General features: G+C 39.6%; 1 protein-coding gene and 1 long non-coding RNA gene across 2 annotated transcripts in view; one reads left to right on the top strand and one right to left on the bottom strand.

The window, feature by feature from the left end:
- LOC116693800 (chemokine-like protein TAFA-5) overlaps positions 1–15,841 on the bottom strand; it is an 80,030-nt gene that overhangs the window by 2,115 nt on the left and 62,074 nt on the right. The gene's annotated exons all lie outside the window — the stretch shown is intronic.
- Positions 604–15,841, top strand: part of LOC116693810 (uncharacterized) — a 22,918-nt gene continuing 7,680 nt past the window's right edge. Inside the window, exons 1-2 of the long non-coding RNA XR_004332992.1 lie at positions 604–615; positions 12,812–12,816. This is a non-coding gene — a long non-coding RNA (uncharacterized LOC116693810). The remainder of the gene's footprint in view (positions 616–12,811; positions 12,817–15,841) is intronic.

Raw genomic sequence — 15,841 nt, 5'->3', positions numbered from 1 at the left:
GTGTGTGTGTCTGTGTGTCTGTGTGTGTGTCTTCAAGGAACATTGTGTTACTTTTAAGGGAACATTTGCTGTTTGTAACTCAGACAAAATGGAGCTGCGTTGTCCCCCTTTTTCTGACAGTGTTGGGTTAATTTAGTGAAATGAACGGAAAACCGTATATTTACAGCTGACTGTTTCCACGTTTCAGCCGAACAGAGTTTCTATCTGAGCAGAAAACAAGGTGAAAACAAGCAGCTGCAATCTTTTTGTTCTCAAAAACAAAACAGAAAAAAACAAACAGTTGCATGACATTTGGTGTCTGAATTTGCATCGCGCCGTGTCCACGTTCAGAGTAAATCGCTGTCCTTCTCTCCAAGGAGAATTGGATTTCTGTCTAAGTGAGCAGACTGTGATTTCTTCCTCTGTCTTTTTCTGACCGTACCAATAAATTCAAAGTACGGCGGCAGGTCTCAACCAGAGAGAAGGCTTCAACACACAAACACACACACACACACACACACACACGGAAACACTCAGACAGGTAAAGTCACGCACTTTGTTCAAGGACGGTGATGTTGAGAATAAAAAGAGAAGAGAGAGAACTCCAGGCGAGCCGATGCAGCGAGACACAGATGAGTTCTGCTCGCTGCTGCGATGCCTGATTACACCTTCGCAACGGCGAATTACACCCTCGCTCCGCACACTGTAATGAACATGTACGGATGGGAGATGCTTTCAGCTGAAAAGCTGAAAGGAAATGAACAGCAGGGCGCCGGTTTAACCTCTTCAACTCCAACCTGAAAGCTACTGCGGCGCTTTCAAACTCTCACAACTTTATTTTAAGACCACAAAGTGTCTAAAGATACCACATCTGCCAAAAAGACCAAGTTGAGATCTCTAATATCTAAGAGGACAGGTCTGCATGTACTGAGAAAAGACAAAAATATCCATACATTTGTGGAGTTAAACTCCCCAAAAAAACAAAAAACAACAAAACAAAACAAACAATGACAAAAGGCGACAAATGTCGGAAAATGCGACAAAGTCTTTGAAAAATACAAAAAGAGTCAAGGAAGGCGACAAATACCTTTTACAAAATCACACACAAAAAACTCTGGAAAAGTGAAAAGAATTCTTTTCAAAAGATTGAAAAGAATGTTTAAAAAAAATCAACAACTCCAAAAAAAAAAACTGAAACTTGGAATGAAGCCCAGTTTTGATTATTGGGAGGGGGTAAATGACATCTATGTGTCATGACAAACTAGATATAATGTGTTTTTTCTCAAGCTTCAGAGGTGTTGGTAGGCAGATTTTGTTACCGTTTGACAGAGCCAGGCCAACTGTCTGAAACTGTGTGTGTCTGTGTGTGTGTGTCTGTGTGTGTCTGTGTGTGTGTGTGTGTGTGTTGTGTGGTGATGTGTATGTGTGTGGGTATGATGTATGTGTGTGGGTGTGTTGTGTTGTGGTGGATGTGTCTGGTGGGTTTGATGTTGTGGGTGTGTCGGGTTCTGTGGTGGTGTTGGTGTGGTGTGGATCTGGTGTGGGGGAGGTTGTGGTGTGTGTGTGTCTGGTTGTTGTGTCTGTCTGTGTGTCTGTGGGTGTGTGTTGTGTGTGTGTGTGTTGGCTGTGTATGTTGTGTGTGTCGTGGTCCTGTGTCTGTGTGTGTGTGTCTGTTGTGTGTCTGTGTGTGTGTGTCAGTGTGTGTCTGTGCGTTTGTCTGTGTGTGTGTGTCCTGTGTGTGTTGTGTTGTCTGTGCCTGTGTGTGTGTGTCTGTGTGTGTATGTGTGGTGTCGTGTGTGTGTTGTGTGTCTGTGTGTGGTGTGTGTGTGTGTGTGTGTTGTGTGTGTGTGTGGTGTGTGTGTGTGTCTGGTCTGGGGTGTGTGTTGGGTTCTGTGTTGTGGGTGTGGTCTGTGTTGTGTGGGGTTGTGTATGGTGTGTGTGGTGTGTGTCGTGTGTGTGTGTGTGTGTGTTGTGTGTGTGTGTGTGTGTGTGTGTGTGTGTCTGTGGTGTGTGGGTGTGTGTGTTGGTGTGTGTCTGTCTGTGGTGGTGTGGTGTGTCTGTGTGTGTGTGTGGTGTCTGTGTGTCTGTGTGTGTGTGTCTTGGTGGTTGTGTGTGTGTCTGTGTTGTGGTGTGTGTGTGTCTTTTGTGTGTGTCTGTTGTGTGTGTCTGTGTTTGTGTGTGTGTCTGGTCTTGTGTGTGTGTGTGTGTGTTCTGTGTGTGTGTGTGTGTGTGTCGTGTGGTATGTGTTGTGTGTGTGTGGTGTGTGTGTGTTGTGTCTGTGTTGTGTGTGGTGTGTGTGTGTGTGGTGTGTGTGTGTGTTGTGTGTGGTGTGTGGCTGTGTTGTGTGTGTGTGTGTCTGTGTGTTGTGGTGTGTCGGTCTGTGTTTGTGTGTGTGTGTGGTTGTGTGTGGGTGTGTGTCTGTGTGTGTCTGTGTTGTGTGTGTGTGTGTGTGTGTGTGTGTGTGTGTGTGTGTGTGTGTAGTGTGTGTGTTGGGTGTGTGTGGGTGTGTGTGTGTGTGTGGTGTGTGTGTGTGTGTGTGTGTGTGTGTTGTGTGTTGTGTGTGTGTGTGTGTTGTGTCTGTGTGTGTGTGTGTGGTGTGTGTGTGTGGGGTGTGTGGTGTGTGTGTGTGTGTGTGTTGTTCCCGTGATTAACACCTGCAGTTGCAGTAAAACTGGAAAGCAGGAGGCCTTGTTTCCGACGTAAGTGCTTCATGATGAATTGCGGCTGGGTGAAGAGAAAAACAATGAGCTGCATTATCATTGATTTCACTTCTGAAGCAAAAACAAAGACAAAAAAAAACAAGCATCATCATCTCATTAAATTCCAAAGCTGCAGCTTCTTAAAATATTAAAATCAAGCTATAAATCTCGTTGAATTCCGGAGCCGACAGATGTTAAAAAACCCTCTTCAGCCTTTTCAGCCGGCCGATGAAAAAACATGACAGTTACAGGCTCCGTGTGGGTGTTTTCGGTGTCGGACGTCGGATTTGGTTCTCAAAGCGAAGCAAACCAGTACAGAAAACATCACAGCAGAGACGTCTATAATTACATATCTGTTTGTTACAGTGATGGCTGAAATCCCTCTCTGATGCACGGCAATGCGTGTGTAGAAAACCAACAACAGACGCTCTCTCTCTCTGAAGGGACCTGGGATTGGCCAAAGTCTCCCGTCACGACTAAATTATTTTAGGGAGTTTTTCCAACCTCTGGTTTGTTTTGCAGTGGTCCCAATCAGTGTGAGTTGTAACTAAGCGATTTTGTTCCCTAGGTTGGTTTCCTTTCAAATCTAGAAAAAAAAATAAAAGACAGTGGCCGAAATGAATCATTACAAAACGCAAAAAAACCTCCTCTATTGGTCGGATGTGTGTCTGGGGGCAAGGGTGCAAGAAAAGTGAATCAGGACGAAAGTTCCTGTGTGTCTGAAATAGTTTATATTTCTTAATCTCCACGGTCAAAACAAGCTCATTTTTTTGAAATTATCTGACATTCGGGTGGCCTTTAAGCTCACTCAGAAGTGCGCTCGCCATGTGTGGTGAGTCCTGCAGCGGCTGGGTTCTAAACCAGCCTGTGGCCTGGGTTCTAATCCAGCCTGTGGCCTGGGCTCTACTCAGCTGTGGCCTACTCCTGTGGGTTCTACTCCAGCTGTGGCCTGGGGGTCTAATCCAGCCTGTGGCTGGGCTCTACTCCAGCCTGTGGCCTACTCCTGTGGGTTCTACTCCAGCTGTGGCCTGGTTCTCCAGCCTGTGGCTGGTTCGAATCCTGCGGTTTCTATCCGCCTGTGGCCTGGGTCTATCCAGCCTGTGGCGGGTTCTAATCCAGCCTGTGGCCTGGGTTCTAATTCCAGCTGTGGCCGGTTCTAATCCACGGCCGTGTGGCCTGGGTTCTAATCCTGCCTGTGGCCGGTGTTCTTACTCAGCCTGGCTGGGTCTTAATCCAGGGTGGCCGTGGGTTCTAATCTGCCGTGGCTGGGTTATAATCCAGCGTGGCCTGGGTTCTAATCCAGCCTGTGGCCTGGGTTCTAATCCAGCCTGTGGCCTGGGTTTCTAATCCAGCCTGTGCCACTTTGCTGAGTGTCGTCCCCCATCTCTCTCCCTGTTCACACTGTTAACTATCTCTAGCTACTAAGGGATAAACCCCCCCCCCAAAAATTTATAAGTAAAAAAAAATAAAGAATTATCCGACATTGGTTACCGAGCTGACGGGTACCACGCCCTGCTCTCGTCAACCGAGGACACTCGCGCCAGTGATCTGTCTGCAACTTTAGCAGCCGGACTGGTTTGACTCTGCTGTATACAGATGTTGCCCATTGTTCTGCCGCTTCGCAGATTCTGTTAGCACACCTGACTACAGGAGGCGTTTAGGCTCAGACTCCTGCAGAGTACCAGCGTCTCTCACCCTCAGAAGATGATGAAATAAGCAACACCTATCAGCGGATGTATTCAAGTGCCCCTGGGATGATTTTGTTGTTCTGGTGCTTCCACCATGCATACAAACCTTGGAAAATTAACTATCCATGCGTTATTGAGTGAGATCACCCAGTATACGGTGAGCTGTTCATACATTCTACATGGCCTTTTCCTACAACAAGAGACCGGGTGGCTAACCGTAGCATGGATAGCTCAGTCTCAATGGCACAAAAACACGCTAACAAACACACACGAGTTCACATAAATCTCCAACCGAAGTAACTTACTTGTCCCGTGCGTGCAGGTATCCACAGAGTGGCCCTGGTCTAGACTTCATGACTTTGCCATTTAAACAGACACAGCCGACTATTCTGTTCTTAACCAAAGTGTGTGTGTATCTGTACAAAACATCTAGCCGGCGTGGTGATGTTTCGCTCCACAGCATCGGACAATCGCCGGTGCGTTGTCCTTCGCACACCGTGGCGTTTCTTATGGTGCTGATGAGAGAGCCAAGCTTGACGTGTGGGTTTAGGAAACGTCGACACACCGGACATCATTCACCGGTACCCTTGGGTGATAGCAGTCCTGTGTCGTGTTTACCCACATTCCACCACCTATGATAACCTTGCGCATGAGTGGATTGTATTGTAGGGTTAAATGTAGGCGGTTAAATTCCCATAAATACAAATCACAGCTGTGCAATCGGTAATGTAAATCATATTGGAGGCCAAACGTGTGTTGAGGACTGAAACCGCTAAATTGTCCGATTAGTGCAGTTTGAAAAAGCGCCAATAATGGCAAACAAATTGGCGGTCCTACAACACCATTTCATGAGATCCGTATCATTTTGAGATTAATTTCCATTGAAAAACTGGAAGGCATATACAAAAAGCGGTTAGGCATGCATGGCAACAATCCTTGGTAGGGAAAGGGTGATCCACTTTGTGCAACATTGTGTTTTGGTCAAAAACACTCCGCTTTTTTCACAAATACACCAGGAACGTGTTGTCTTGGTACATAACGGGAGCATAAATTGAACCGGGGCATCGTTTGAAAAAGCCTCTCCATCCATCAGGGTGTAGACACCAGACGTGTGGAGGAGCATCACCCAGAATCAATGGATACAGCTCTAATTAAATCTCGCAGTTTCTACCGTCCATTGTGAGCCAGTAAAACTCCGCGGGACTTAATCCAACGTCGTTTGTTCCTTGATCCTGTTATGAGCTTAATGAACGCGCGCGCTGTCATCGTGTAACACAGCGAGCTGCGCATCGCTACCCACCCCTTGGCGCAGCGTCTCTGTAATTTAATTTACCTCCCAGCAAGGCAATAACATCTGGCTGTCCTTCATTAGCAGTTGGGCTCGGGCGTGTGAGGATCCCTTTAAAAAATAAAAAAAAAGATTTTTCTCAAGGCGGCAGACGCAATAAACTCGCCGAGATTCATCCACCAAAATAGGATGGGAGTTGAGAGAGTTTCAGGGTCTCATCATCAGCTGAGTCAGAGGATCAAACATCTTCTTCCCAGAATCCGCTGCTTCCCGCTGCTTAAGTCAATTCAGGGTTGTCATTTAGCTGAAATGTCTCAATATTAACATTAAAATACAAAGCTAAATGATGTGTAATAATATTACTGTGATTTTTCTCTATGAATATCTATGAGCCTTTACTGTTAATCTGTTTATGTTTTTAGCATTGTGTATATCCTGGATTTTTTTACCTCATGTATATTTAAGGTGCACTATTTCCATACTTGTCCGCAGTCTGCTGCACAACCTTTTCCCTTCACGGATGAATAAAGTTCAATCAAAAAGATCTATAAAGAAAAGAGGAAATGAATGGGTCCATAAAGCATGGAGGCTCTGTTAATCAAGGCTGTTTTTCTGTGGCCTAAGAGTCTAGTTACAAACTTATCAAAAGTGAAAATGTAGATATCATATGCTGTTATCCACGATTTATCCAAAGGTCAGCATATAAAACCCAAAAACTGCTCAGCGTTTTATGAAACCAGTTTTTAAAAAACCTCTTATAAAAAAATGGAAAAATATGATGTCTCGCCTAAATTTTAACCCCCTAAAAAGTGCTGCAGTTCCACATGCTTGGCCTCTGGGAGGACCCTGTGAGTTCATGTGAAGCTAACATCTCAGTGTGTTGTTTTCTCGTGGCATTGGACACTAGGCATTACTACACAGAGGTACACAGGTTAAGAACACAGAATTCGATTTACGTCCAAGTAAATCATCTGAAAAATTAATAAAGAGCACTACTGTAAGCTATACCGGTGCTATAGACTAAATAGTACCTCTCGCCATATGTCTCAACGTAGAAGAGTAAAAAATCCAGAAGAAAATTACTATAAAAATGGATTTTATATGCATGTATTCTACAGCTATGTCTGTGCGTTGTGCATTTTATTTCTAAAAAAGCCCAACAAAAGTGCTTAAATAATAACTTCTGAAGCTACAAAAACACATTACCACATTCACACATATACCTAAAAGAAGTTAAGATATACTAATAGATTCTCATAGGAATACGGAATCAATTGATGAAATGGTGAAATGCCCATAAAAAGGCAATATTTTGCAATGAAAGGGCAGGAGACCATCCCAGGGATAGTTTTTTTGGCCATGTGTGATATCATTCAATAGTCTCTATGGGCTACACGGAATGCAAGTGTTAACCGCTTTCGTGATGGTGGGATACGCTGGTCAGCTTTTCCATGTGGGCCCAATGGGGACTGTGGGATTTGATTGGGCTTAACTGGGAGTATCATTTCGCAATACTGAGATATTGGCTGAGAGAAGTCATTGGAAACGGCAAACCCACAAATTCGACGGTGTGCCGAGTGAGAATGTAGCGCGCACACGGAAAAAAGAACACACATCAAAACCAAGAAAGATGCAGATCTAGCATTTCTGAACGTCGAAACTTGGCAAGAAACTACCAGTTGTGAGGGGACCAGAAAGTATGGATTACAGGCTTGATATTCTAATAGCTGGCCTGGGTGGGCATGTAGGGGAAACCAAGTCTGTTGGCGAAACTTCACGTGTGATTAAAGACCGAGGGAGACAGGAGAACACGCACTCGATTGCGACTCGAATCTGTGTCTTTCTTACTCAGAACATGATTATAAACGCTGTAAGTCACCTTATTGCTTTGGGGGCTCAAGGAATCATGAGACTTTAAGCTTTCGAACGATGTATGGAGTGAGCGTTTCTGGGACGGGGTTAAGCAAGTAAAAAACGTCCTTTCGGTGCGTTCCAATCGAAACCACAGTGGTACATTGAACACAACGGGGAAGGAAAGGAAAATCTTAATTTAGCCTATGCCCCCCCCCCGAAGAAATAAACATGATAACAGTTCAAATATATCAAAACCTATAGTATAAGTTATTTTTTTTATATATGATTATTTTATTTATATTCGTTGATGGCATTGCACCTTTTAAAGTGGTGTAGGAAATCCTGGACCTTTGTTAGTGGATATACTGCGTATATCTGCAAGTCAAGTAGACTACGGCACTTCGAGTTTAACGGTACTAAAAACTAACGTCCGGTGTGGAAGATACAAAAAAAACATTTAAAATCCAAACTAGGATGTTATCTAAACAAGTAGTGTTAGTGCTCAACCTAACGGGACCGTGAGAAAGACACCAGGAAGGTAGACAGTGAGGACTGCGTTGCCCTTTAATGTAATATATTACGATCATGTTGTCCTCAGGTCAAATTTGACCCATTTTCAGTTTTAATCACAAAAAAGAGGCCTTCGAAATAAGCGTAGAAGTCAACATAGAAATTCTCCAAATAACTTTGGAAAAAACATCCAAAAAAAGGCCCACAAAGTTGAAAAAAGTTAGTCAGGACGGAAAAAAAAAATAAAAGCCCCCTTTTAATACCTGTGGATATCGTAGACTCGGACAGCCATTCCAAACTATTATTCTGAACTCTTAAAGCAACACTAAAACTAATAACTTCTCCGGCTTTGGTTCACCTACAGGTGGAAGGAGAATTGTCCATTACAACCATTGTCCGTTCAATGCACACTACAGATCCGCTCAACCTCATCTGGCAAACTTGCATTTAATGTAAGGTAAATAATGTAATGTAAACATAGTGTAATGAAAATAAAGTAGTTGTAACAAATGTAGTGTAACAAAATGTAATGTAAAAACAATGTAGTGTAAACATAATGAATGAAAACATAATGTCAGTAACTAATGTAATGAAACATTAATGGAGGGTAACATATGGAATGTAACAAATGTAGTGTAAAACATGTAATTGAACAAAATGTAGGTGTACATAATGTAACATAAGGATGTAAATAATGTAAGGGAACATAATGTAATGTAAACTAATGTAGTGTAACAGATGAGGGTAACAGAATGTAACATAAGTAATGTAACATAATGTAAGAACATAAATTACTGTAACATTAACGTAGTGCAAATAATGTAATTGTAACACAATGTAGTGTAACATAATGTAACCTAAGGTAATGTAACAAATGTAACAAATGTAATGTAACACAAGGTAATGTAACATAATGTCAGTGTAACATAATGTGAATGTAAACATAAATGTAATGTAACACAATGTAATGTACATAATGTAATGAAACATAATGTAATGGACATTATGTAGTGACATAATGTAATGTAACAAATGTAATGTAACAGTAATGTCATGAAACATAATGTAAGGTAAACAAAGTATGAACACAATGTAATTGAACACATGTAATGAAACCCAATGAATGTAAACACAATGTATGTAACATAATGTAATGTACATAAGGTAGTGATAAAATAATGTAATGAACCTAATGTAATGTAACAATATGTAATGTAAAATACTGTAGTGTAACATAATGTACTGTAAACATAATGTAATGACAATAATGTAACGTAACATAATGAAATGTACACAATGTAATGTAACATAATGTACTGTACCAGAATGTAAATGTAACATAAATGTACTGTAACATAAGGTAATGGAAACAAATGTAATGTAACATAATGTAGTGTAACATAATGTAATGTAACATAATGTAATGAAAACTATGTAATGTAAAATAAATGTTAAATGTAACACACTGTAATGTAACCACAATGTAATGTACACAATGTAAGGGAACCAAGAAGGAACCATATGTAATGTAACATATGTGAATGAAAACATAATGTAATGTAAAAATAATGTAAATGGAACACAATGAATGTAAAAAATACGGTAAGGTAAAATAAGGAATGTAACATAATGTAAGGTAACATAATGTAGTGTAACATAATGTAGTGTACATATGTAATGGAAAAAATAAATGTAATGTAACATAATGTCATGTAAACATAAGTAATGAAAACTAATGTGAATGTAACATAATGTAGTGTACATATGTAATGTAACATAATGTAATGAAACATTAATGTAATGTAACATATGAATGTAACACAATGAATGTAAAATATGTAATGTAACACAATGTAAATGTAACAAAAATGTAATGTAAAACAGCATGTAGTGTAACATAAGTAATGAAACATAATGTAATGTACACATAAGGTAGTGTAAACATAATGTAAGAAACATAGGTAAGTAAACATAATGTAAATGTAACAACAATGTAGTGTAACATAATGTAAGTAACACAATGGAATGTAACATATGTAGTGTAACATAACGTAAGGAACACAAGTAATGTAACATAATGTCATGACCCATAATGTAATGTAACAACAATGTAATGTAACACATGTAATGTAACATAATGTATGTAAATAAGTAGTGTAACATATGTAATTGAAACCTAATGTTATGTAAATAATGTAGTGTAACATAATGTAATGTAACATAATGTAATTAAAACATAATGTAAGTAAAACCATGTAGTGTAACCTAATGGAATGTAACCAATGATGTACATAAGGTAACATAATGAATGTAAACATATGTAATGTCACTAATGTAGTGTAAACATACTGTAAGTAACATAATTAATGTACACACAATGTAATGAACAAATGTTAATGAAAAACATAATGTCAGGAACATATGTCTTGTAACATAATGTAAGTAACATAATGTAATGTACCATATGGAAGGAAACATAATGTAATGTACATATGTAATGAACATAATGTAAGGTAACACATGTAATGTAACAAATGGAAGTAACACAATTGTAAGTAACAGAATGTAAAACACAATGTAATGTAAATAATGGTAGTGTAACATAATGTTAAGGTACCCACAATGGAAGGTTACATAATGTAATGGAAAATCATAATTGTAACGCTAATGTAATAACACAATGTAATGTAACACCAATGTAATGTAACATAAGTAGTGTTAACATAAGTAATGAAACATAATGTAATGTAACATAATGTAGTGTCTAACCGAATGTAGTGTAACATAATGTCATGTAAACATAATGAATGTAACATAAATTGTAATGTAACACACTGTAATGTAACACATGTAATGAACAGAATGTAGGTAAACATAATGTAGTTACATAATGTAATGAAACATATGTAATGTAACATAAGGGAGTGTACCCCACTGTAAAGTAACATAAGTAAGTACCAAAAGGTAACATAAGTATGGAACATAACTGTACTGTAAACATACTGTAACATAAATTCAGTAACATAATGTAATGTAACATTAATGTAATGTAAACAATGTAATGTACACCATAATGTAAATGAAACATAATGTAATGTAAATCCAATGAATGAAACAACATATGTAATGTATGACATTAATGTAATTGTAACATAATGTAGTGTAAATAATGTAATGTAACACAATGTCAGTGTAAATAATGTAACATATGTAGTGTAAACATAAGTAGTGTAACTAATGTAGTGTAAATAATGTAGTGTAAACAATTAATGTAACATAATTAATGGAACACAATGTAATGTAAACATAATGTAATGTAAAACAATGTAATGTAACATAATGTAGTGTACTAATGTAATGTAACATAATGTAATGAAAACATAATGTAATGTAACATTAAGTAAGTAAAACAATGTAATGGAACATAAGAATGTAACATAAGAGTGTAACATAATGTAATGGACACCTTCTGCTTCAACTGTCCACAAAGCAAGAAAAAGTTCTTGATGTGTAGTGTTGCTTTAAATACCAATGGAAAAAAAATGGGAACATAGCACAAAGTGGTGTCACATAAAAGTAAATAAAGTCAATTTATTTAACACTTTCACGACCACAAATCCCAATATGCTTCACTATAAATTATAATAATAACATAGTAACATAAGAAACATAGGTGATGAAATAAAACCAGCCATAAAAGGCCTCATCTAACTAAAGCAATCAAATGCTTTAAAAAAAAAAAAAAAAGAAAAAGAATAAATTTGAAAAGTTTGAACAAATGTGGTGGGGGACCACAAAAATCTGACCTTATGACATCAGGACTCCGGACAAAGTGGGACGCTGGTCAGGTCAGACTGTAAGAAGAAGCTTGGCCATGCAAGGCTCTAAAAGGCTAAGGACTAGATATTAATGTGTGTCTTCACTTTCGGAACCTATGTTTCCTGGGTTCAACGGACCCGTGACTTAGATATCCTTATATATTATATATATATATCATATATCATTACACCTTAGTTCAAAGATGGAATCCAAGATCAGCTCAACATGTAAACAAGTAGAAAAATTGTACTCATAAATCTATTGAGCAATAGTGTCTTTATCTCAATTCAAACAATGAGATAACAAGGCATACAACAAATTCATCATACTAGAACCAATTCAAAATGGAGGGGACAGTGGGATTCGTGGTTTGTCATAAGGTTAAATCATGTTAAAAATTCCGCTATTGGAAAACAACATAAGGTGGACATATCCAGAATAATTCTGAATGAAGTCCGGAATAAATGTGTTTCACAGGAAATAAGGAAAGGCGTTGATTTTCAGGTAGAAAAACATGACTGTACCATTTTTCGTCTTGTAAAGATTTGAAATGGGTCAATTGACCCAATATATACAAGGGTAAAAAAAAATCTAAAATTAATACGGGTAACGGGGAAGTGAGGCGAAATAGGCGTGACGGGCGCTCTTTCGCTTGGGGATTTCAAAGCCTGAAGCCGGGGGATGTGCGGAGTCACCCCCGGCACTTCATGAAATCACAGCGCTTTAATAGAAAAATTTTTACATCCACTTTTTACAGATGTCCTGAAGTGTGCAGCAGTGTGTGTGGGTGTGTGCTGTGTGTGTGGTGTGGGTTGGGTGTGTGGGTGTGTGTGTGGTTTCCTCAGGAGCCCGAGAGGCGACGATAACAGCGATCTCGCTTCTGCTTTCCTTTTTAAAACAAAAGCTAACATGGAGGAGAGCTTGTCAGGCAGGACAGCCCTGAGAGAGGTTTACAGAAGCTCCGTGATTCAGAGAGCGGGTGCCGACTCGGTCTGAAACGACAAACCAGAACGGAGGACGGAAGCAGTGAGCGGAGGGGGTCGGTGTTGTTGATGCAGGACGCCGCCTGTCAGCCTGAGAGGAGAAATTCAGCTCTGACAACAAGACACCAGATGAAAGTCGGCTTACTGCAGTGAGCGGTTCTTAAACATCATTGAAAACTTGCCCTGGTTTCTACGAACAAAGGTAGGGATTAAAGAAATTCTGAGTTAACCCAGAGAAACAAGTTTTGGGACACATTAAGTGGATCTGTGGGTGGAACCAGTTTGGTCAAACGCCGTTTCCAATTTCAAGTCGGGGTGCAACCACATACAATATATATTATTTCTTTGGACAACGATATAAAGTGTAATGATATTAGAAGTCTGCCACTGTCCGATTTCTATTTGATTCACTTCATACAGTAAAGGAATAAATACAGTTACATGTAACTAATACAAGTAGGCCAATTTCACAAAAATCAGTGCATTTATACAGGTATATATTTACAAAAAGCAACTAAAATGTTATATTAGTAACGCTCTTTCTGACATTTTCAAGGAAAAACAAAACTACTCTATATACTATTCTATAAATTTATAATCGAAGACTACAAATAAAGTGGGGAATTTCAATAAAGGCGCAGCTTGTAAGATGACGGTAACGTAGCATATCAATATCAGTTTCCCTTCGATGGGATTGGATCGTTGAGGATGCCTCGATTATCGATCCAGATCAATGTATATAGTGTGTATCATTACGCCCTTAGTTTCAAAGAGAACTTCCACGCTCAGTTTCAAACATGTAAACTAGCAGATGAACTGCACAGCACAGTTTCCACTACGTTCAGATTCTAAAATGTGCAATCCAACAGGGAAAATGGTCCTACAGTAGCGCTCAAAGCAAATACATCAGATTGTTGTAACAAAGGAGGATAAATTGACATTTAGTATAATAGTGATGGTATAAAACATTTATTCTTTAAGTTAACAAGTCCGTTGGAAGATAATGTTAAGTACTCCAATTTTCTGAAATATCATAACGGTACCTGTTTTTGGGTTTTAAAAAAATTGATTTAAGAGACCAAAGAAAGACTATCAACATACCGGTATATTTTTCGTTTAAAAGCAGCCGGGGGATGCTACGGACGGCGGCTTAGCCCACTCATCTCCTCTCGCAAAAAAAAAGAGGGCAGATACAGGCAACAATAACACAATTCCATCATCCTTGATGAACCAAAGCAGAAGGAAGGTATTTTCTAGCGGGGGGGGACAAAGGTGGGCGGGAATGCTCTCTTCTGGGTGCAATGCACAATTTCACAGAAAAGAAGGAGGAGGAGACTGAGCTGTGTGATCGTCACTTTCGGTAAGTACAGCAGAAAGTGCGCGATTTCGAGACAACACTCCCAGTCAAGTGGACGCATATGCAAGAAGTACCGTAGTGTACGAAGTGCACTCCCTTAGTTGCATAAGGGAAGTGCACTTCCGTAGTGCACTAAGGGAGTGGGCGATTGACCAACACACTCAGGTGGTTGGATCAGAGTGCAGGCTGCTTGCCGCATCACAACGCAGGAAAATGGTCCACTGACGGCTTTTCAATAGACCGCTATGAAAAGCAGCAGTCGGATAATCAGCCCTCAAAAAATATAATAACTAAGAAAAAAAAATCATTAGCAAATATTAAGAACAAACGGGCTTAAACAGGACATCGACAGACCAACGGCATGGCGTAACTAGCAAAAGAAAAGTAGGGCGTTTGCACTAACTTTGAATGATAATCTGAGCTCGTCAAGTGGGGAAAACAAACGGCCCTTCTAGTGGCCGGATATTGACGATGTCATTTCCCTAATTGTTTACAATTGGCGCCGCCATGGCTGCCGGTCACAGCAGGTCATGCTCAATACTGGGACCAATTCAAAGAGTTTGTTCAGTAGTACAAATAGACACCAACGCAATAGGACCGCTAGAAAACGTGGTCAGTCGGATAATCACGCAGCGTTAGACAACGGTCTTTAACCCTGTGTTGTCTTCACGTCCGACGTGACCTTGTGTCTTCCGGGTAAAAATTTGGGCATTTTTTCTACGTTTGACACGTTTTAAAACATTTTGTCAAACTTGTGTTTCCATTTAATTTATATGACACATACCCTCAGGCAGAAACATATAGTCCGGATTTGTTTTTAACAACAATAAAAAAAAGTTTTTTAAACATTGCTATGAAAAACTGATTAAAACAGGACCAAAATTGAATGAAGCAATCAAATCATTAAATTTAACAAAGATCATCCAATGCATCCGTGTTATTTCTGGCACTTGGTTGAAAAAAAACTGGAACAACGGGTACAAATTTTACCCAAAGACAAACACAAGGGGTAAAACAGACATAGGACAGGGAAGAGAGGAAGAAGATGATGAGATGAGTGGGGTTTTTGTTGTTTTTTTTGTAAATCAAAAATCTTGAATGAGGTTTGGTGTTTGGTGTGAGGAGGATACCCGCTCCGTGAAGAAAAAGACTACTACGGTTAAGCAGCGCTTGAAGAGTGGCGACAGACGAAAGAGGAGAGCTGCTCATGCGGGAGCAATGATCAATTCAACGTACAACAAAACCACACACAAACTAAACCAACACACACACACACACACACTTTATAAAGGGCCAGCAGCATCCTCGTTAGTCTAGATGTATTATGTATTCATGATACAATCTTAAAATCAGATTCTTGTTATAAATTAGACACCACAGAGGGAGTAAACGCGCTAACTCTTTTTAGAACCCGTTTATTCTGATTTCTAAGAGTCCCTTTATTAACAGTGACAGTTTTACAGTTTTTTTGTTTCCGATTGCTAAACGACATACGCACAAACTGGAGTCACGTGCAAAAACTCGCCCCGTCTGCACAGCGCAGTTCATGCGGACCAAACTTAGTTCATGTTTTCACTGCTTGAAATCGGTTTTCACATCTCTGCACGCTACGACATGCTTACCCAACAAACACTTCTGTCGTTAGTCTATTGAACACTTAGGTC

The sequence above is a fragment of the Etheostoma spectabile genome, chromosome 8, assembly GCF_008692095.1.
Source record: "Etheostoma spectabile isolate EspeVRDwgs_2016 chromosome 8, UIUC_Espe_1.0, whole genome shotgun sequence".
Taxonomy (NCBI): Eukaryota; Metazoa; Chordata; class Actinopteri; order Perciformes; family Percidae; genus Etheostoma; species Etheostoma spectabile.
Note: the sequence above shows the minus strand (reverse complement) of the source record. Positions and strands in the feature narration are given on the sequence as shown.